We start from the raw sequence: 22,031 nt of genomic DNA, 5'->3' as shown, positions 1-22,031 counted from the left end.
GACAATAGCTCTTTTATGTTTTTCTCCATTTATGTGTGACACACAAATCTTCAGTGACACATTCAGCTTGTGCTGATTTTCATCTTTACGTAGCTGATTCTTTGTGTATGGGGGTCCTAAATGAGACAATGTGATCTGTTTAGTTTTGGTTTAAGGGCGAATACAAACCAATAACGGATGTGAAAAAATTATTTGAAGCAAAGAATGGAAAGAAGGCCTGTTTGTTGATATGCTGTTGGTTTAAAAAAAAAAAAAATCAAGGAGCACTCCTCTAGCCTCTCAGACAGATTTCAGAGTGAAGTGTTATGATTTTCCTTTTGGTGTTGATACATTCTTCGGAAATCTTTTGTAGAATCTGAAACTGTTTTCTGAAGAACTTTAAGAGATAGTGCCTACATTTTCGGAGTCCTTTGATTAGAAAGTGCCCGTAAGTCCTGTCCTTCTGTAACTGAGCTTGATATGCATAGCGCTAGGAAGATCTGATGCTAGGAAGTCCTATTCAGGGCTTTCGGGCCCTAAAAAACAGAATATTTAATGCTTGATTGTACCAGTAACAGCGTGTTTAGATGTTTCACAAAAATACAACAGAAGAATGACTACTGTTCTCACTTTAACTGATTTGGAACCTAGTTTGCCATTGACTAAAAAGTTCACAGTTCATTAATTCAACAAACATTTATTGACTCCTAAGTGCTAGCCAGTGTTTCAGGCACTGGGTGTACACAGGTGAACACAAGCAAAAGGTTCACCCTTTCATGGAGCTTACATCGGAGTGGGAGCTGGGGACAGAGAGAGACATAATATATACCCCAGTAAACCAGATTTTGATCAAGCGCTGAAGAAAATAAGAGTGATGTGATTGAAAGTGTTTTAACTGTAGATGCAGTCAAAGAGGATCTTTCTGAGGAAGTGACACTTAAGTTGAGCTTTAAGTATAAAGAAGGAGCCAGCCATCCAAAGATAAGGGGAAGATCCTTCCAGGTTCAGGGAACAGCTGGTGCAGAAACTGGCTGGAATGCACTTGTCAAGTTCCAGGGAATGGGAAGAAAGGGTCAGGGTAGGTGGGAGGTAGTGGAAAGAGGATGGGTTGGGTGAATAATAGCCAGAGCTTAGTGAACACGGGGGAGAGTTGGAGATAAGGTCAGAGAGGTGGATATGGGGCTCAGAATAGGTAGGCAAACAAATTAAGAGCCAGAAGGAGTAGGAAGTAGAAAATGATGCTGCTTGTTGATTAATTCTGTTGCCTTAACTAGGGTCTTATCACTTACTGCTTTTGCAGGTACTGTTGGACTGTCATAATAAAGTCACTCTGCTGAGTGGGAGAGGAAGAGGCAGTGGTCACCTGGGTCTTTTCTGGCAGATAAATTTCAAGCTGGGTGTTCAGATTTTCAGCAGGATGTTCAATTGAGGGCACACCTCTTTCTTTATTTAGTCTTATATACTGCTGTTTAAAACTGCATAATAAGTTCTCTGAATGTGTTCTAGTATATGAATCCTCCTTTGTTTCCAGCTCTGTATGAATTTAAGGACTGGGCAAGTGTTAATAATATGCCCTTGTCCATCTACCAAGATGACCATCAGGATCTAAGTTTCAAGTTGTCTTTTGTAGGGAGGCAGTTTATGTTGCAATAGTTCCACTCTTGTCTGATCCTTCTGATGACTAATAACACTCAGCTGAGGTGTAGGTTGGTACTAAAAGTTCACTCAGTGGATTACATTAGATAAATGACCATTGTGGGGCTCAATTCCACTGTGTCGGCATCTTTCAGCTGGCATGTAACCAAGGGATGTAACCTACTTTTGCCTTCTGGTGAGGGCATTCATCTCTAATGGTGTGCTGCTTTTCAGCCTCACCTTGACCAGATTGTCCACTTGAGAGGCCCAATCAAGACTCCTTGATTTGGCCCTCTTGAGCCATGTCACACTGGGCTGAAACAGAATATGCTTTTTTCTTCTCTTGAACCCCACAACAGTGACTAGTGTGTTCTTTGAGTGAATTGGCTCTTTGAGCCAGGCAGTTGAGAGACTTAAATGTTGCTTGGGCTATTTGTAGTAAACTCAGTATTAGAAATGCTAAATAAAACCTTTTAGTGTTTGGGGAAAACGAATCAGAAATTGAGGACTTGTCACCTGTTTTAGGTTCTAGTATTCTCGTGACACCTGTAGAAGGATTATCGAAAACTTGAACAGAGCTTTCTGGGCAGTTCTGGGGGCAATGAAGGGGACGAGGTAGATCCTGGTACTGAATTACTAATTCTGATTTGATTGCAAACAGAATGTCTTTTAGCAAGCAAATGACTAAAGTAAACATCTAGGAACAGGCAAACAACTTCTACTCTTCATACTAGAGTATCTCAAAGGAATAGAGAATTGGTAGTGAGATTTGTTACTGTAATTATTTGGCTTTGGCCCAGGTTAAAGGTTTTGGACTTAACTTATATGCTGATGCTTGGCATAAAATGCTCTGTCTGATGGGTTACTAAGCTCTCCACTTCATTTTCATTTCAATGGTTTATTGTAACTCAAATATGAAAATATCCTGTAGGCTGAAGTTTCATCAGCCAGTTTGGAGACTGGTGGCTCTTTTCTAATTTTTGAAAGGGGGCGGGTGGGTAGGAGGGGACTTGAACACAAGGAGAAGCCATTGACTCCTACATTGGCTACTAATTGTGTTTGGGGAAAGAATCCACAAATTTAAGTGGATTGGATTTTCGGAGCTGAGCTGGCCTTTTAATTTAGGGTACCAGTGGATTTGTTTCTTACACTTTGCAGGCTTTTGGACAAACTCTTCTGAAAGGTGGGCAACCTAGAAAGCCAGTTGATGCCACTTGCTATTGGAGTTGTGGGTAAGTGGTTTTACATTGCATTACACGACTTAAAGGTAATCAGATTTTGCTACTGTTTTGGTGTACAGATGCTCTTTGATTTACAGTGGGGTTACCTTTTATAACCCCATCATAAGTTGAAAATATTGTTAGTAAAAAAATGCATTTAATATACCTCACCTACCGAACATCATAGCTTAGCCTAGCCTACCTTAAACATGCCAAGAACATTAACCTGCAGTTTGGCAAATGCATCTAACGAGCCTATTTTATAATATTGAATATCTCATGTAATTTATTGAATGAATACTGGAAGTGAAAAACAGAATGGTTGTGTAAGTACTTGAAGTAGTCTGGGACTGTCTCTATGTGCTGAAGTAAGGACATTTAATTGTGCAGTAGTTGCCAGTTGTTTTGAGGTGAAGAAGTGGTAACTTAGATTGAAACAATGGTAATGACGTGGTAACTCCTGTTTTCCTGGGTCTTGATAACTTAAAATTATCTCTTTGTGTCTGTTTATAGATGTTGATACCAGTGAACCAGAATTGGTTCTCCCTAGATGTTGAGACTGTTCTGGAGCTCTTTGCACAATGGACCAGGGTTAATTGAGTTAGTGTCTTTCAGTTCAAATCTAGTTTCACTAGTTCTTACGTCTGTGTTCCTAGATGATGGTGAATCCTATTCTTTTGGGTGGTGAGAAGAGATTACCACAGAACTTGACCGTTTAATTAGTGAATAATTACAAACTAGAGCGTAACATATTTACATCCCCTTGGTATCCTGGGGGATTGGTTTTGGACCCCTTAGTTACCAAATTCACAAATGATCAAGACTTATATAAAGTGGTAGTATATGGGAAGGTGCAGGGAGTGGTGGTGATGCACATCTGTAGTCCCAGCTACTCAGGAGGCATTTCCAGATTACTTATAATGCCTAATACAGTTTGGGTGTGGTGGCTCATTCCTGTAATCCCAGCACGTTAGGAGGCTACTACAAATACCTGCCCCCTTTTTGTTTTATTATGTGGGAGGATTGCTTGGAGGCCAGGAGTTCAAGTCCAGCCTACGCAAGATAGTCAGGCCCTGTCTCTATAAAAAATTTAAAAAACTTAGCCAGGCATGGTGGTGCATGCCTGTAGTCCCAGCTACTGGGGTGGCTAAGGCAGGAGAATTGCTTGAACCCAGGAAGTTGAGGCTGTAGTGAGCCGTGATGGAGCTGCTGCACTCCAGCCTAGGTGACAGAGCAAGACCCCATCTCAAAAACAACAGCCAAATACAATGTAAGTGGTATGTAAATAGTTGCTATGCTGTATTTTTAAAAATTCATATTATTTTTTATTGTTGTATTGTTATTAGGTATTTTTTTTCCAAATGTTTTTGACCCATGGTTGTTCGAATCTGCCAATGTAGAACCTACTGATACAGATGGCCAGTTGCACTGAAAATGAAAGAAAAGATTGGAAGTGGCTCAAATTCTTATTCTTTGAAGTTGTGACATGTTGAAAGAAGAGAATGGCAAATAGGGAAATCATTTTCTTTAAGATGTGTGCAAATGAGACCTTCTTTAAATACCATACATCAGAATAGGGAAGCTTAGTAAATCAGTCTTGAGGTGGTGATTAGCTCTTGTGGCAAAATAAGTCACCTGTGCCCAGAGCCTGGATACCAGCCTGGTTGCATGCAAAGGCAGACATGTCAATGACTCCTCCTACCTTCCTGAGGGCTTGACCTTGTTCAAGAGTGTCCTTTGAGCTGTACTATATTGTTGGGCTTGGGATTGAATTGCCACACAGAAGCTTGGATTGCATAGTGTTGGGAAGCATCATCCCTGATACTTTTGTGCCCTGCTCTGCTGGAGGGCTCAACCGCAGGACCTGGTGACTAGAAATAATTCTGTCACTTGGGCCTGCAGATTCATACCAGGTCTGATGACTGACTAAGGATCTCAGATAGCAGCAGTGTGTAGTGTGGGACTCTTCATTTCTGAGACTGCTTAGCATCTCGGAGCCACTGCCCCTCTTTCTGCCTGTTGGTCCAAGAGAAAGTGTTGAAAAAACCTGCCCCTTTTTGATTTATTATGTATTCATTTATTTTTTGAGACAGAGTCTCAGGCTGGACTCTGTCTCAGGCTGGACTCAGTGGCCCAGGCTGGAATGCAGTGGCATGATCAAGGCTCACGGCAGCCTCGACCTCCCAGGCTCGAGCGATCCTCCTGTCTCAGCCCTCCTGAGTAGCTGGGACTACAGGCCTGCACCACCATGCACCACTAATTTATTGTATTTTTAATAGAGATGGGGTTTCGTTGTGTTGCCCAGGCTGGTCTCAGACTCCTCACCTCAAGTGATCTGCCTGCCTCGGCCTCCCAAAGTGCTGGGATTACAGGCGTGAGCCACCGCACCTGGCCTGCTCTTTTATTTTAGTAGCAGATTGTTTCCACACAAGCAGCAGATTTGGGTTACAGCTTTTAGCTCTCTATCATTCATGATGGGTTTGAACTCTATGCAGTGTTTGCTTAAAGTGGATTAGTATGTGTCCTTTAATTTTGATTCTGAACGAGTCTCAAGTCATAGCATTACTACTTTGAATGCTGTTAATTCCCCTTCCTGAAGTTTAGGAGAAGCAGGAAAAAGTCAGACCCTTGCAGAATCTTAGCATATCTGGTGTTTATTTCAAGCTGGGCTTTGAGGAGCCCTCTCCGCCATTGTTGAAGTATGCTTGTGGCAGGGATGAGGGGGTTTTGCTGTTTTCCTTCTGTTTCACGTTACTACTTCAGTCTGTGAAAAGTTACGGTAATATTCTGTTATATTGGGCTACCCTATTAGATTCTAGTTGAATAAAATGTTCTGAGGCTGAAAACAGGTTGAAAAGTGGTTATTTTCAGTGGGAAAACAGAAATCAAGAAAAATGAGTAGGCCAGGCATGGTAATGCACTGCATGCATGGAATCCCAGTACTTTGGGAGGCTTAGACGGGAGAATCTCTTGAGCCCAGGAGTTTGAGACCAGTCTGGGCAACACAGTGAGACCTCATTTTACAAGAAATAAGGGAAAGGAGCTGGGCGTGGTGGTGTGCACCTGTAGTGTCACCTGCTTGGGAGGCTGAGGCAGCAGGATCACTTGAGCCCAGAAGGTCAGGCTGCAGTGAGCTGAGATCGCACCACTGCACTGTAGCCTTGGTGACAGAGTGAGACCCTGTCTCATTTAAAAAAAAAAAAAAAATGATGAGTAAATGCTTAAAGTTACAGAGCGAGCTCTAGGCAGCAGCAAGGCTAGAATCAGGCCTTCTCTGCACTAATTCTTGTTCTGTCTGTTGCACTGCATCTCTCAAACAAGTTGGTGTAGGCACCCGATAAAGTTTAATTGAATCCTTGGTGTTTGGACTCTGTGTTCTTGGGTTCTGTACTCAAACATTTTGTCACAAACTCTTCATCTTTCAAAGAAGACTCCCTATAGTGAAGCATATGTGAAGCGAAGTTATTAATGGTAGTGGGATGGGAGGCTTCTTAGTTTTAGTAGTGGTTGTGGATACTTGATAGAAAGCTGGGCTTTTTTCTTCAGAATAGTTCTGAAAGTGACCATATTACATTCAAATAGGAGTTGAGGCATTATCCCTGTAAGTTTTCTTTTTTTCCCCCCAAACCAACCCCAAAATGGTCAGTGCACTGTAAGTTTTTCAGATAAGCAAGTGGGCCTGTTCTCAAACACCAGTGCAAAATGCTAAACCAGACTTCCATTTCCTGTGACCTGCCCTGGAATTTGAAGAGGAGAATCCAGGTGGATCCATGGACAGAACAGCTTCTGAACAGCTCTGTGGAAATAACCACCATGGACATGCATTCCTTATTTTTAAAAAATATCTGTAAAGCAAATTGGCTTTCAATTAAATAGTTGCTTTATGTCTACTTAATGACTTGCCTAGTAAGTGCTCTTTAAACAGGAGGGGGAGGTGAATAATACCTTTACAGTGAGGGTGCCGGGACTCTAGCAGCGTGGGTCCTACGAGACAGCATCTAGGGGCACACTGGAAGTCTCAGGCCCTCTGAGGAGGTGTTTTTCCCCAGTTGTGACATTTTCTTCCTTCTCAGTAAGTGGAATTAGAGAGTGAGGAGTGATAGAGTGAATGCTCTGTGTCTACTTTTGAGAATGTTGTCAGATTCTTTTTCTCTTAGAAATTTAGTTGTTCTTTGAAATAGTCAGTTGTTCAGTCGTTTACTCAAAACAGTTGGTGTATCTCATGCCCACGGTGAGGAGCATTCTGCTTGAGAGTTTCCTAACTTTTTAGGAAAGAGAAAAGCCTAAAGACTTCCAGAGCACTAAGATGGGAGGTTCAGTTGTCGGAGATGAGCTTGTGTAGGGTAGCTGGCCTTTGAGAGGACACGGTGGTTGGTGGTATTGTGGACTGGGGAGAAAAGCCCATCAGTGGTCTAGCTGGGAGAGGGTGCAAAATACTAACAGTGCACTTACTGGGGACAGAGGGTAGGGAAGGAGCAGGCCCACAAGATTGCCCAACTCCAGGGAATGCCGTTCACAAGGAGGGGACAGGGTCCTCTGGAGTTGGGCACTGTACTGGCCCTGGCCAGGGCTCTGATCACAAGTCCTCTCCCAACTGGAAAGCATATTTCTGCCTAAGAGGGATGAGTACAGGGACACAGTGGCTGGTTTGGCCAAATTGTTCTCCAAGATGGACTAATCAGCCATAATCAGGAGTTATCCCCGGTCCCAGCTAGACCACTGATGGGCATTTCTCCCCACTCCACACCCACCACCATCACCACTGTGCCCCCTCGAAGGCCAGCTACCCTACACGTCCTCCTCTCTGACAACTTAACTTCCCATCTTGGAGACCAATCATCTTTACGGACTGCTGGCCAATTCCCCCGGCCTCCATCCCTGTCGCTTAGGGCTTTATTTTGACAAATCGGAAGTTGGTAAAGAAGGGATTGTAATTATTTGTATCCGTTAGAGCATTAGAGAACACTGGATAGTGGCTCTTGACATTTAACAATGTTTGCTATCCAAATGGAACAGTTACATGTCAATTACTGAGGTAATTAATGATTCTCTTGTGGGAACTGTAATGTGAAAAAACTAAGTAAAGAAAATCGGCCGGGTATGGTGGCTCACGCCGGTAATCCCAGCACTTTGGGAGGCCGAGGTGGGTGGATCACGAGGTCAGGAGTTCAAGACCAGCCTAGCCAAGATGGTGAAACCCCATCTCTACTAAAAATACAAAAATTAGCCGGGTGTGGTGGCAGGCGCCTGTAATCCTAGCTATTCGGGAGGCTGAGGCAGGAGAATTGCTTGAACCCGGGCGGCAGAGATTGCAGTGAGCCAAGATCGCGCCGCAGCACTTCAGCCTGGGCAATAGAGTGAGACTCCATCTCAAAAAAAAAAAAAATCATTTTTTACTTCACATTTCTGCAACATCCACGTTTTCTTTGGCAGGCCAAATTAGTCTTTCTTCTTTAAAAAAAAAAAAAAAAAAATTTGACCAGGTGCTGTGATCTGTCCATAGGACCTGATTTCCTGCTAGTGCCGACCTGCAAGCAGTGCTCTGAATTGGTGACAGGTGTAGATTTAATGATTAGATCAAGCAGGGAAGTGGCTTCTGAGCATCAGAATGGTTAGTTTTAGTGTGGACCTCTTAATGAGGTTATTAATTATATCATTCCAACAGTTCTTGGGCAGCAATTGAGTGTCCGGCAGTTTAGTTCTGTTACTGTGTGGAGTTAGCACAGACCCCACCTGTTTATTTCATTTTTTGTTTATAGAGACAGGGTCTCGCCCTGTCGCCCAGGCTAGAGTGCAGTGGTGCTATCATAGCTCACTGTCATTTCAAACTCTGGGGCTCAAGTGATCTCCCCACCTCAGCCTCCCAAGTAGCTAGGACCAGAGGCACACACCTCCATGGCTGGCTAGTTAAAAAAAATTTTTTTTTGTAGAGATGGGGTCTTGCTTGTTGCCCAGGCTGGTCTCAAACTGCCTCAAGCGATCCTCTTGCCTTGGCCTCTCAAAGTGCTGGGATTACAGGTGTGGGCCCCCACACCCTCAGATCCCACATATTACTTACGCATTACCTCAAAATTGCCCCACTTCAGATGCCAGCTGCAGGTATTGGGTATTTGTACGTTATCTGAACTTCTGCCCAGCAGACTATAAATTTGGAGGTTCCCATGACTCCCCGTCCCAGGTTTGATAATTTGCTAGCATGAGTCATAGAACTCAGGAAAGCATGATATTTAGGATTACAGTTTTGTTACAAAGGATTTATTTATAACTCAGGAACAGCTGAATGGAAGAGACGCATAGGGCAAGGTATGAGTTGGGGGGTGCAGAGCTTCCATGCCCCTTCTGGTGTGCAACTCCTAGCTCATAAATGCTTTTACCAACCCGGAAGCTCTCCCAGCCTCATTGTTTCGGAGATCTGATTGAGGTTTCATTACGTAGGCATGATCATTGACCATTGGTGATTGAACTCTGTCTCTAGCCAGCCCTCCCCTCCCCAAAGCTCAGAAAGTAGGGCTTTGAAGTCTAATCATGTGCTTGGTCTTTCTGGTTTGGCTAGCCCTTCACTGGAAACTATAAGGGCCCATGGTGAAATCACCTTGTTAGCATAAACTCTGGCATGTGGTCCAGAGGGCTCTTCATGAATAATAAAAGACAGAAAATTCCAAGGGTTTTAGGATCTCTGGCAGGAACCAGGGACAAAGACCAAATACATTTTTCTAATACTCCATTAGTACTCCAGTTTTGTATCTTGTAAGTAGTAACGGAATAAGGGTACCTAAAGTTGATTTAAATGATAATTAACAATTGTCATTTCTTGACACACCAGATACTGCAAGTTGATTAGCTTTAGATTATAAGCAACAAATTCCTCCTTCAATTAGTATGAAATGGCATTCCCAGAATAGTCAGTATTATTGAACTTCAAAGGTGCATTAGGTCTAGACTTCCCTAATGCAAGAAACCAGCTTACTTTATAATACAGATTTCATGTTACCTTTTTTTTTTTTTTCACTCTGTTGCCCAGCCTGGAGTGCAGTGGCGTGATCTTGGCTCACTGCAACCTCTCCCTCCCAGGTTCAAGCGATTCTCCTACCTCAGCTTCCCGAGTACTTGGGATTACAGGCACGTGCCACCACGCCTGGCTAATTTTTTTTTTTTTTTTTTTTTTTTTTGAGACGGAGTCTCACTTTGTCACCTAGGCTGGAGTGCAGTGGTGCGATCTCAGCTCACTGCAACCTCTGCCTCCTGGGCTCAAGCAGTTCTGCCTCAGCCTCCCAAGTAGCTGGGACTACAGGCATGTGCCACCACGCCCGGCTAATTTTTGTGTTTTTAGTAGAGATGGGGTTTCACTATATTGGCCAGACTGGTCTCGAATTCCTGACCTCAAGTGACCTACCCACCTTGGCCTCCCAAAGTGCTGGGATTACAGATGTAAGCCACTGTGCCTGGCCCTGGCTAATTTTTGTATTTTTAGAAGAAATGGGGTTTCATTATGTTGGCCAGGCTGGTCTCGAACTCCTGACCTCAAGTGATCCACCTGCCTCGGCCTCCCAAAGTGCAGGGATTACAGGTGTGAGCCACGGCACCCGGCCCGTGTTACTTTTTAATATGACTTTTAAAAAGATTTAGATATACATAGTGGGCCAGGCATGGTGGCTCATGCCTGTAGTCCTAGCATTTTAAGAGGCCTAGCCAGGGAGGATCACTTAAGCCCACCAGTTCAAGACTAGCCTGGGCAACATGGTGAAACCCTGTCTCTACGGAAAATACAAAAGTTAGCCAGGCGTGGTGGTGCCCACCTGTGGTCCCAGCTACTTGGGAGACTGAGGAGAATCACCCTAGCCCAGAAAATTGAGGCTGTAGTGAGCTGTGATAGTGTCACTGCACTCCATTCGGGGTGACAAAGTGAGACCCTGCTCAAAACAAACAAACAAAAAATAGATGTACATAGTGCCTTGGTTAAGAGAGCATAGTCTCTAGAGTCAGTCTGGGTTTGAGTCTGAACTTTATCACCGACTTGCCACTTGACCTTGGATGAGCCACTTCTCTCTCTAAGCCTCAGCTTCCTCATGTATGGAGTGAGGGTAATCACAGTAAATAGTTGTGAGGATTCAATAAGATAGTACATTCGAAGGACATGGCACAGTGCTGGGCATAAAAACAAACATTTAATAACATTAGCTATTATTGGCTACATGGCATCCATTGCTATGCCCACCTGGAATGGCAGCTAATTCCCAAGGAGTCAAGAATCATGTATATCATTTTACCTCCTCTTATAGTCAGTTTATGGGACAGTGTATAAAAAGATTGCTAGGCACACAGTAGACACAAGTTATGTATCATTCAAAAATAAAACCTGTCCTCTGGGTATCTGGGAAATACACTAGTGACTCTGTAATGGAAACTTCCAGCGTGTTTCCAAAGCTGGCCTAAAACCCAGAGATGGAAAATCTTCCTCCTGAAACCCTATGGAGCCTGTATAAGTCTAGCAGTGGGGACAGGGGCTAGGATACTGTTGGATCAAAAATTGGGAAACTGATCCAGGAGACATTTTTATCTTTACCTGTATGCCTTGAGGTTCAGTGAGTTGGGCAAAACCACATTAGACTTTGGGAAAAGAAATAGATTTATTTCAGCCTGTCTAGATAATGTTTGACAGAGTCTCAGATAAAGTGAAAAGCCCAGATCCACATGCAAAAGGGCTTCCTGACTGCTTAGAGTTTACTTGTTGGTGAACTCCTCTGAGGCCAGGTCTCTAATTCTTCCTGTAGCTCAACAACCAAGACAGTCTACTGTAGTGGGACTACCATTGGATTAAGTCCTTAGTTCTAGTCTAGACTCTGCCACCATTGCTGCTTTTCCTTGGGCAGATCACATCCCCTCTCAGCCTATTTCTTTAACTATGACATAAAGGATTTAGGACTAAATCACTGTTTCTCAAAGTGTGGCTTTGGTTACACTTGTAATTTATGTGTTGCTGAAATGAATACTCGTGTTTTTTTACTGCTGATGGTGCATAAGATGATTTTTGGTGGCACATGATGAATACTTTTCATTTACTAGTTCTGTTTTTTATTGTATTTACTTACTTTTTGAGATGGAATCTCGCTCTGTCTCCCAGGCTGGAGTGCAGTGGCGCTATCTTGGCTCACTGCAACCTCTGCCTCCTGGGTTCAAGCGATTCTCCTGCCTCAGCCTCCCTAGTAGCTGGGATTACAGGCACCCGCCACCACGCCCTGCTAATTTTTGTATTTTTAGTAGAGACAGGGTTGCACCATGTTGGCCAGGCTGGTCTTGAACTCCTTACCTCAGGCGATCCACCCTCCTTGGCCTCCCAAAGTGCTGGGATTGCAGGTGTGAGCCACAGCGCCCAGCCTACTAGTTCTGTTTTTTAATGTGTATGAATGAAAACATAACTATCATATCACACCTATGAATTCATGGACAATAGTGCTTAGGATGATACTAAAGTCATGTCAAAGACAAAATTGCAACCAATTTAGTTTCCAGATCTCAACTGGCTGTATTGCAATTCTAGAATTGGGCAATGTTTCATTCCATAAAATAGAATAAGTGTTTAGATGAGCTAAGCAGGAGTTGGCTTTATAGACAGAAGGGCTGAAGAAAGCAGAAGCAAAGAACAAAGAGTGTATCAGTCCTTTCAAAGCTGCTTTTCTTGTAAGGCAGGACAGGGAAACAGAACAATAGAGAAATAACTGAATAGTTAACATTAGATTACTTCAGACTTTTGTGTGTGTTTGTGTGTAAGGTTTAAAACTAGGGAACTTCATTATCATGCCAGTTGAAGATTTAAACATGGAGTTTGGGAAGTTGGATGTTATCTCTTTCTCCTGGTTTCTGGGAAGGTCAGATAACAAACTTAGTTTGGGCATGAATGACTCCATTTTGATTTTTAGTCTGGTCTCTTGGAGCCTAGTGCAGGAGCTTAGTCCAGAACCATGGCCTTGTATCATTTTTATTTAACAGTAGATGCAGTTTTTAAAGAAGCTTTTAAGAAAAATATTAGGTGAACAGTAGATGGGATGGTAAAGATGGGATACGAATGGCTGAAGTTTGTAGGTTCCAAGACTCAGTAACTCTGGTGCAGCGCCACACCTTATTTAATGAAGTCTTTGTGGTGATGGCCACTGCTGAGCAGGTCCCGATTTCAGGACTTAAAGACTTGCCTTCAGAAGTCTCAGGCAAAAAAATAAAGACTTGACTAACTCAAGCAAATTGACAAATTTCTTTTTTTGCATTTGTGACAAAAATACCCACAAGTAGGTTATGTAGAATTTAAAATACCATAGCCATTAGTATTGGTGGCCTTTTTTTTTTTTTTTCAATGAAAAAATGAATAATATTGTTTACTCTTTCACCTTTAGCAGTTTCCCGGCTACCTGGATTGCTCCTCGGTTCCTCATTGTTTGCTGTTGGGACTCCCCATGTTAGAAGTAAAGTTAGGGTCTGACTTGTTCTGTTGGGGTGAGAGAAAAAGCCTAATTGCATCTTGAACCCAAGCCAGTGCATGGATTCAAGGCTCTGTCCCATCTCAAGAGCTGACCTGTAGATTACTTCTTCCTGGTGACTGCTTTAAAGGGACAGTGGGACATGTGCCCTAAAATGATGTTAAACACTGAGGCAGGCAGTATTTAAAATCTCATTTCACTTTGTCATATTGCTCATAATTCAACATAGTGGGGTCTTGAGAAGGGAAACGAGTAGTAGTAGAAATGATACAGACTACTGTGGGAGGCACTTGCTTTGTCAGTAAAACCCGGAATAAAATGGAAATCTCTGTTAAGCAATAGAAGCCGAGAAAGCTGCTTTCAGATGTAGTTTATGTTTTTTTTTTTTTTTAAAGCCTTAATTACCTGTAGTCCCTAAACATTTTCTGTGTATCTTTACACTGTCATCTTTCATTATCTACAGTTGGGTATTGGTCTGTGTTTGCAAGTGATCTTGTTCTGAGTTAACACGCTGTAAAGGGCCATGGATCTGGTATAGCTCCTTGTAATAAGTTATTTAGTGTTTCAGATTTTAGTTTTAAAAAATTGCTATAAAGTTGGATCCAAGTCTGATAGGTCCCTGTGCCAAGTGTTACTAGTGAAGATTAGGTTAAAATAGAGCAAACTGCCGGGTGCAATGGCTCACACCTGTAATCCCAGCACTTTTGGGAGACTGAGGCGGGCGGAATCACGAGGTAAAGAGATGGAGACCATCCTGGCCAACATGGTGAAACCATGTCTCTACTAAAAATACAAAAATTAGCCGGGTATGGTGGCGGGTGCCCGTAGTCCCAGCTACTCAGGAGGCTGAGGCAGGAGAATTGCTTGAACCCAGGAGGCAGAGGTTGCAGAGAGCCAAGATTGTGCCATTGTACTCCAGCCTGGTGACAGAGCCAGACTCCGTCTCAAAAAAAAAAAAAAAAAAAAAAAGCGAAATGGTGGCAGTGATATAGCCCAAGATTATTCTCCTAATTTATTTTATTTATTTATTTTGAGATGGGGTCTTACTCTGTTGCCCAGGCTGAGTGCAGTAGCCTAATCATGGTTCCCTGCAACCTCGAACTTATTTATTTAATACAAGGTTTCTACATGACTTCATAATGAGAAACTCTCAAATGTTTCCCAACTGAGGTGGGATCTGTGCTTCAATTCCTCATACTTTGTAAATTTCGATTTTGTCATTCTTACTGTCTTGTCTCAGAGAGGTGTCGTGACCTGTGTCATTGGGCACATTGGCAAGGTGGAAAAAGCCTTTTACTGAAGGCTGTGTTTTGCAGGATTACAAGTCTGCCTTCCCACTAAGATCTAATTGATGACACGCAGCAAGCATCCTTTGAGCAGATTTTGAGTTCAAACCAAGCAACTCCTTGGATATACAATTATAAGACCACCTTACTTGTAGATGTCAGGTTTCTAGAACAGCCTATTTCCTGTGGTATGGAAGTTAGTCATTATGTGTAGGCAATGGTTGATGAGTCTGGATACATTCTGAAAGGGGAGGGGCCGAGTTGTGACATTCGCCCTTGGTCTGCAGACCGGGTTTTGCAAAGCTAGAGTGGGACTGTTTGTTTTCTTCTCTTCTTGGGAAATTGCCATTGGATCAGTTTGTCTTGGTTAAGATCTTTTGTGGGTAGCTGAGCAGTTGGGCTTTTAAAGATGAAAGCCACATGAAAGAAGACTGTTCTTTCCTAGTCATACAAATGATTATCTCCATGGTCGTATAATCTCCATAAGAAGTATGAGCATTCGAGACCACACATTTAAAAACTTAACATATAACAGAGTCAGAAGGAAAGATGTACAACATAGTGGCAGAGGTCAGTACCTTTGCAAGCCATTCTTACATGTTTCCAGCACCACTTATTGTGGTCTTCTCATGGTAGAATAACCTTTCAGTTTATCCAGAATCTTTTCACTCCTAAAATAAAGCCCTTTTAGGATGTTAGAAACTTGAATATTCATGGCAACTTCAAGTAAAAAAATAAAAATGTTTAATTGAAGACTTAATCTTTAACTCTGACTTTAAAACTTTCCTAGTCAAAGAGCTGGAGTTGCTTAATTTATCAGAGCATTTGCTTTTCCAAGTTCACAGCTCTCAATCGTTGATTGGCCTAGCAGAAAGAGATAATAAAAAGTTATGCAACAGGTAAAAATCTTTCCAGTTGCCTTTTCCCCATTTGGAAGGAAACCTGTTTTTCTTTCCTTCTGAACAGTTTGGCCTAAGCTCCTCCCCTTTCTGATTTGCATATTTGCTATTTTCATACAGTACTTCAATAGATTCACTCAACAGAAAGTTCTAAAGATCTCCAGTATTTAATACTTCTGATACAACCAGCTTAAGCAAAAGAATTTTCAATTATGATAGCAGTTTAACAGAACAAAATTTTTTTTTTTGAGGCGGAGTTGCGCTCTGTCACCCAGGCTGGAGTGCAGTGGCTCGACCTCGGCTCACTGCAAGCTCCGCCTCTCAGGTTCATGCCATTCTCCTGCCCCAGCCTCCCTAGTAGCTGGGACTACAGGTGCCCGCCACCATGCCCGGCTAAATGTTTTGTATTTTTAGTAGAGACGGGGTTTCACCGTGTTAGCCAGGATGGTCTCGATCTCCTGACCTCGTGATCCGTCCGCTTTGGCCTCCCAAAGTGTTGGGATTACAGGCGTGAGCCACCGCGTCCGGCCAGAACAAAACTTTCAAAAGCACACTTTTAAAGTACTGAAGTTACTGAAACTCTGAAACCTGAAATGCTACAAAATTTAGAACTTTTGATCCCTGACATGAGGCCCAAAGGAAATGCTCATTGAAGGATTTCAGATTTCAGATTTTTGTATTAGGAATGCTCTACTGGTAAGTACAATGTTAATATTCTAAAATCTGAAGTTCAAAATCCAGAACACTTCTGGTCTCAAGCATTTGGGATAAGGGATACTCAACCTGTACAAGATATTTTCTCCCTAAGAAGAACCAGACTGTTATTTTTAAGTTAGAAATCTATAAGCAAAAGACTGGCGTTCTCAGACAGAATGTGGACCATTCATAGGGTACTTCTGAAACTAAAAACCAGTTTTGTAAGCTAAAAAATTTTGGCCTCCAAAATGTAATGCTTTCATGGTTGTGTTCAAAGTGAAGCGTATGTATTCTGAATTTTTCTGAAAGACTGACTCTAGGATTGGACACATCGTGTTTCAGGAAGAAGAAATGTGTTTATATGTTGCCAGCTACTTGTTCCAATAATTTTTAGTGCCTATTGTAGATCTTTCTCTTAAGGACTTTATTGTCTGGTTGGAACATAAGATAGTGACAATTAGAAAATGTTGTAAAACCAGTGCTGTAAAAATAGCAGTGCTGGCCGGGCATGGTGGCTCACGCCTATAATCCCAGCACTTTGGGAGGCTGAGGTGGGCGGATCACCTGAGGTCAGGAGTTCGAGACCAGTCTGACCAACATGGAGATACCCCGTCTCTACTAAAAAAAATATATATATATAAAAAATTAGCAGAGTGTGGTGGCACATGCCTGTAATCCCAGCTACTCGGGAGGCTGAGGCAGGAGAATTGCTTGAACCCGGGAGGCGGAGGTTTTGGTGAGCTGAGATTGCACCATTGCACTCCAGCCTGGGCGACAAAAGCGAAACTCTATCTCAAAAAAAAAAAAAAAAAAATAACAATGTTATAAATGAAGGTGCTCAGGGGCAGAGAGGCTCTCAGTCAGGAAGGAGTCCTGTGGGAAGTAAAATCCCAGCATAAGACATGAAAGAGCAAGACTAGAGAAAGGAATGGGGAGGGATTCTGAGCAGTGGTAACTGTGTATAAGACTAGGCCGGGCACGGTGGCTCATGCCTGTAATCCCAGTACTTTGGGAGACTGAGGCGGGCAGATCACAAGGTCAGGAGTTTGAGACCAGCCTGACCAACACGGCAAAACCCCGTCTCAACTAAAAATACAAGAATTAGCCGGGCGTGGTAGCATGCGCCTGTAATCCTGGCTACTTGGGAGGCTGAGGCAGGAGAATCACTTGAACCTGGGAGGCGGAGGTTGCAGTGAGCCAAAATTGCACCACTGCACTCCAGCACGCGTGACAGAGTGAGATTCTGTCTCAAAAAATAAAAAAATAAAAAAGTAAACACATTTCCCCACCTAACTGAAAGGATGTTTGGAAATTAGGGGAGCAGTTTGGTGAATTTCCTCTGTCTCTGTCACAGGCTAAGGGCTTGCATAAGCTGCTTTAGTTCTGAGCTTATTTCCTCATCCGTAAAATAGGGATAGCCATAGGAACCTCCGAGAGCAGCTGTGGAGAGTAAATGCTGTCATGACTGTAAAATGCCTAACGTTGTTTCAGGCACAATAAAGGTGATGGAGGGAACGTTTATCAAGCTTGGTTGAGATTTCCAAGCTATGGGTCATATCTCATTGGTGGGTTATAACCAACAATTAAAAACAAAATGGAAAAAAAAGAAAATAAATAGTGCAAATCAGTGCATCATAGAAGTAAGGGTAAATATTGAGTAGATTATTTATTTTTGAGACAGGATCTTGCTCTGTCACCCAGGCTGGAGTGCAGTGGCACACTCATTGGTCATTGTAACCTCAAACCCCTGGGCTCAAGCAGTTCTCTCCCCTCAGCCTCCTGAGTAGCTGGGACTAGAGGTGTGCATCATCACACCCACTTAATTGTTTTACATTTTTTTGTAGAGACAGAGTATCGCTGTGTTGCCCAGGCTTGGGTAAATATTTAAAAGGTTAAATATTCATGGAACTTTTCTTTGAGTTGTACATGGCTTTATATGTGTGCATTGGGTAAGGATATAAAATATATTTCTCACTGAAGGTTGCAGTTAAAGTTTGAAAACTACTTGTATAGTCCAAACTCGCATTTCTCAGTGACTCAAAGACTTAGCACACCAAAGCAAACAAAAAACCACTCTATCGGAGTATGCTGTTTTGAAAGAAGCAATTTAAACCTTCAGGCTTAAAAAAAAATAGCTTTGAAAAGCATCCTTAATTTAAGAATCTGAATTTTGGCTCTGCTGCTTACTATCTCCTAGGTTATTATTATTGGAGAGTTGGATTGTTTTATTAGTTGATATGTGTAAAAATGTTTTGAGAATGATGCCTGGTACGTAGTAAACCTTGGGAAACTATTTGTGGATGTTACTATGTAAAAGTGGTAGTACTCTGCATTTAGGTAGATTTGTGCAGTGCACTAGGGACATAGTAGGTGCTTATTTTCCATTTGATTCTTTAGAAAGTATCTCTTAGATGCCAGTTAGCCATTTTCTTTTCTTTTTTCTTTTTTCTGTTTTTTTTTTTTTTTTTTTGAGACAGGGTCTTACTCTGTCACCCAGGCTGGAGTACCCAGGCATGATCACTGCTCACTGCAGTCTCAGCCCCCTGGGTCCAAGGGATCCTCCTATCTCAGTCTCCCAAGTAGCTGGGACCACAGACATGTACCACCAAGGCTGGCTAATTTTTTTATTTGTGTTTTTGTAGAAATTGGGTCTCCCTATGTTGCCCAAGCTGGTCTCGAACTACTGGGCTCAAGCAGTCCTCCTGCCTTGGTCTCCCAGTGCTGGGTCTGCAGGTGTGAGCCTTCGCATTATGCCAAGTTGACCCTTTTTGTGTCATCATACACATTCCCTGTCTTCTTGGAGCTTGCAGTCTAAGATGCTGTCACTAAAATGACAACAGCCTTTCTCTTCTATGTACTTTTTATATTTGACTGTTTGCTTGGGAGCCATGAATGTTTTTGTCCCAAGGGAATAAATAATGTATAATGCATTTAAGCCTTGGACGCACAATAGACATAATAAAGTATATTATAATAAAATGTCATCTTAGGCACTTAAAAAATTCGGTGAGAAGGACTTACTGGGAGGGAGAAATTATGAAACATTTTCTTTTCTGGTTCTTAAAATATGTTTTTGGCCTGGAAGAAACAAGTGTCAAAGTTGTTTTTAAGATTATTAGGTTGACTTCTCTTACAGTGAGTAGTTGGTGTCAGCAAATTGATTTGCAATGAGAAAAATGACTGTGCCTTTTGCTGAGCAGTGGTGGATAATGAGACTTCCACTTCAATAAACCCATTGGCAATACCGAGTCATAACCTGGGTGAATAGGAGTTAATCTTGGCTGCCTGGCAGAAGTGGATTTGTTACATAATTTATGATACCCAGAAATCCTTTGGGGAGGTCTTTATTATCTTATTATCATGACAGTATCCATCTATGCCTGAAGATTAATTTTTGTTGTTCTCATCTAGTTCCACCAGAGCGATTCTCCTAACTGAAAGGGTAGTGACTTGTTAAATGCCTGCATTTGGCTTTTGCTTTGACACAAGGGTATGCTAATCAAGATTGGATGTTAGAAATCCAGAAATATTTCAGTTAGTGATTTATTAATAGTTTAGAAATTTTTTTTTCTCCTGTTAAACTGACTTCTGAAAAATGAGTCATATTCAGGGTTTCAAACATTTCCTCTTTGACCAGTCTCAAAAAAGGTTTATCAGTGTTTGTCTTGTAGATTGTTGCTGCAATTCATTTGTGTCAGTTCTGCCACTGCTGAAACAAACACAAGAGGGGTATCAGTTTGGTTTTCCATCATTTGACACAAGCGGACTTCTTAATTCTGTCACTGGTGGACGATCACTGTTAAACAAGCCGGTACTATTTTTTATGACTCACTGAGAAGTCATGTGGTAGTGTGATACCCCGTCACCAGCTACCAGTGTTTAAACTTGTAATTTTCAATATATTGTGTTAAAACAGACTTCTAATTCTGGCTATTTTTCTTTTCAATTTTAGGCCTAAAATTGGAAGCTCTGTTTTTATAAAACAGCCTCCTAGAAAAGTCACCGGTGTTGCTATTCTCTCTCTACCCCAAATATCATAACTGGGCCTGGGGGCGGGCAGAGTAAGAGCTGGCTGTTTCACATGGTTAAGCAGAATGTGTGGGTCTGCCAGCCAGCGGAGGTGGAATCTGCCCTTTGCTTTCTCAGCAAGTACCTCTGGCTTTGGGGGCTCCGTTGAGGACTTTAGTTGTTGGCCTTTCTCGCAGTCATGTGAAACAAAGTTCATTGTCTCTGGTGGCTGTAAAGAGATGGAGGACCTTTATTGTCTGTATCACTTACCCTCTTTGACAAGGTATGTGCTTCAGCCCTCCAAGTTAAAAGTCACTCTGTCATCAAGTGAACAGTGGTGTAACATCTCAAGAGGTGTAACACTGGCCATGAGTCCTAGTGTTTTAAGCAGTTGAATTCGTATTTAAAGCAAGTAGTATGCAGTATTCAAAAAAGCTGCTGGCTGTTGCTCCTGCATCTCTAGACACCTTAAATATGATGCCTTTATTTGTTGAGGTGGGGAAGATGCAGTTCAGACCAGCAGCCTGAGGCTTTTCACTGGAGTGTTCCCAATTGGTGAGCCCCTTGGTCTTCCTAGAGTGCAGTGCATGGCTGTGGCTTCAGTAAACCCTTGGACATAACACCCTGACTGAAAAGAGAGGCAGAAGTGATTTCCATTAATGTGAATTTTTTCTAAGGTCCTGAGGTACAGGTCAAAAAGAGACATGACAGGTTGAACATCTCCCTATGTCAGCTTCATATTCTGGCTTTTGCTGTATTTGAGGTGAAAATTAGCTTGTGAAGTGAGGAGAGATGGAACCGTGTACTGCTGGCTGAGAAGCTGTGTTTGTATCACATTATCTGAGAAACTCATAAGGTAAAGAATAATTGGAGTAATAACATAATCCTCTCCTCTCTTTCCTCTCTGAAGGTAGTGGGTGCTTCGAATGGGGGAGTCCAAGAAAAAATAGACCTTAAGAATCAGGGCTGGGCACAGTGCTCACACCCATAAACTGAGTGCTTTGGGAGACTGAGGCAGAAGGATTGCTTGAGCCCAGGAGTTCAAGACCAGCCTGGGCAACATAGCAAGACCCTGTCTATACAAAAATAAAAATGAAAAAAGTAGCTGGGTGTGGCACCATGTGCCTGTAGTCTTAGCTGCTTTGGGAGGCTAAGGTGGGAGGATCGTTTAAGCCCAGAAGTTTGAAGTTAACAGTGAGTTATGATTACACCACTGCACTCTGGGCTGGCAACAGAGCCAGATCCTGTCTCTAAAAAGAAAAAATCAGCTCTTGAGAACTGAAATTGAGTTCTGCATTCTTAGGACTCAACTCCCTTTACTCTTTCCTGTTGAGTGTTTGTTGACATCATCCTATAATTTGAATTGGTATAAATAGCTACCATTTATTGAGTACTAATTGTGTGTGAGAAAGTGCTAAACATCTCAGATTCAGCATTTATTCAATCACGAGTTAATATATTTAAAGCAATAAAGCCTTGTACAGAGCATGTGCTCAGTATCAGTGACTATTATTCCTTCTACAGATACTTACCAATGTGCCATGTGCCACATAGCCTAGGTGCACAGGGTAAAGTGGCGAATAAGGCAGGTAAAATGCCTGCTATTAAAGGGAGCAGGCAATAAATAAGTCAGCAAATTAGAATTTCACAGAGTTGTAAGTGCTGTGAAGAAGTAAAACAGTGTTGTGCTGAATTAGAGGGAAGTGGCATTTGGATTGGTTGAACATGGAACACATGTCAGCACGTGAACTGAGACCCATCTCATATGAAGCAGCCATTTATTCTTCACCGTGACCTTTTTTTTTTCATCGCATAACTCAGTCTCATTTTTTTGTTAAT

The 22,031-nt window shown here is 42.3% G+C and overlaps 1 protein-coding gene across 6 annotated transcripts in view; it reads left to right on the top strand.

Annotated features, from left to right (window-relative positions):
* Positions 1-22,031, top strand: part of DCUN1D3 (defective in cullin neddylation 1 domain containing 3) — a 45,815-nt gene that overhangs the window by 1,683 nt on the left and 22,101 nt on the right. For 2 of the 6 annotated variants that reach the window (XM_031002854.3, XM_031002853.3), the window contains exon 2: positions 2,773-2,846. The exons of the other annotated variants lie outside the window; for them this stretch is intronic. The gene's annotated coding sequence lies outside the window, so the exon portion shown is untranslated. The remainder of the gene's footprint in view (positions 1-2,772; positions 2,847-22,031) is intronic. 6 annotated transcript variants of the gene reach the window in all.

Source organism: Gorilla gorilla, chromosome 18 (genome assembly GCF_029281585.2).
Source record: "Gorilla gorilla gorilla isolate KB3781 chromosome 18, NHGRI_mGorGor1-v2.1_pri, whole genome shotgun sequence".
In the NCBI taxonomy this organism is placed as follows: Eukaryota; Metazoa; Chordata; class Mammalia; order Primates; family Hominidae; genus Gorilla; species Gorilla gorilla.
This window is presented reverse-complemented; position numbering and strand designations above follow the sequence as displayed.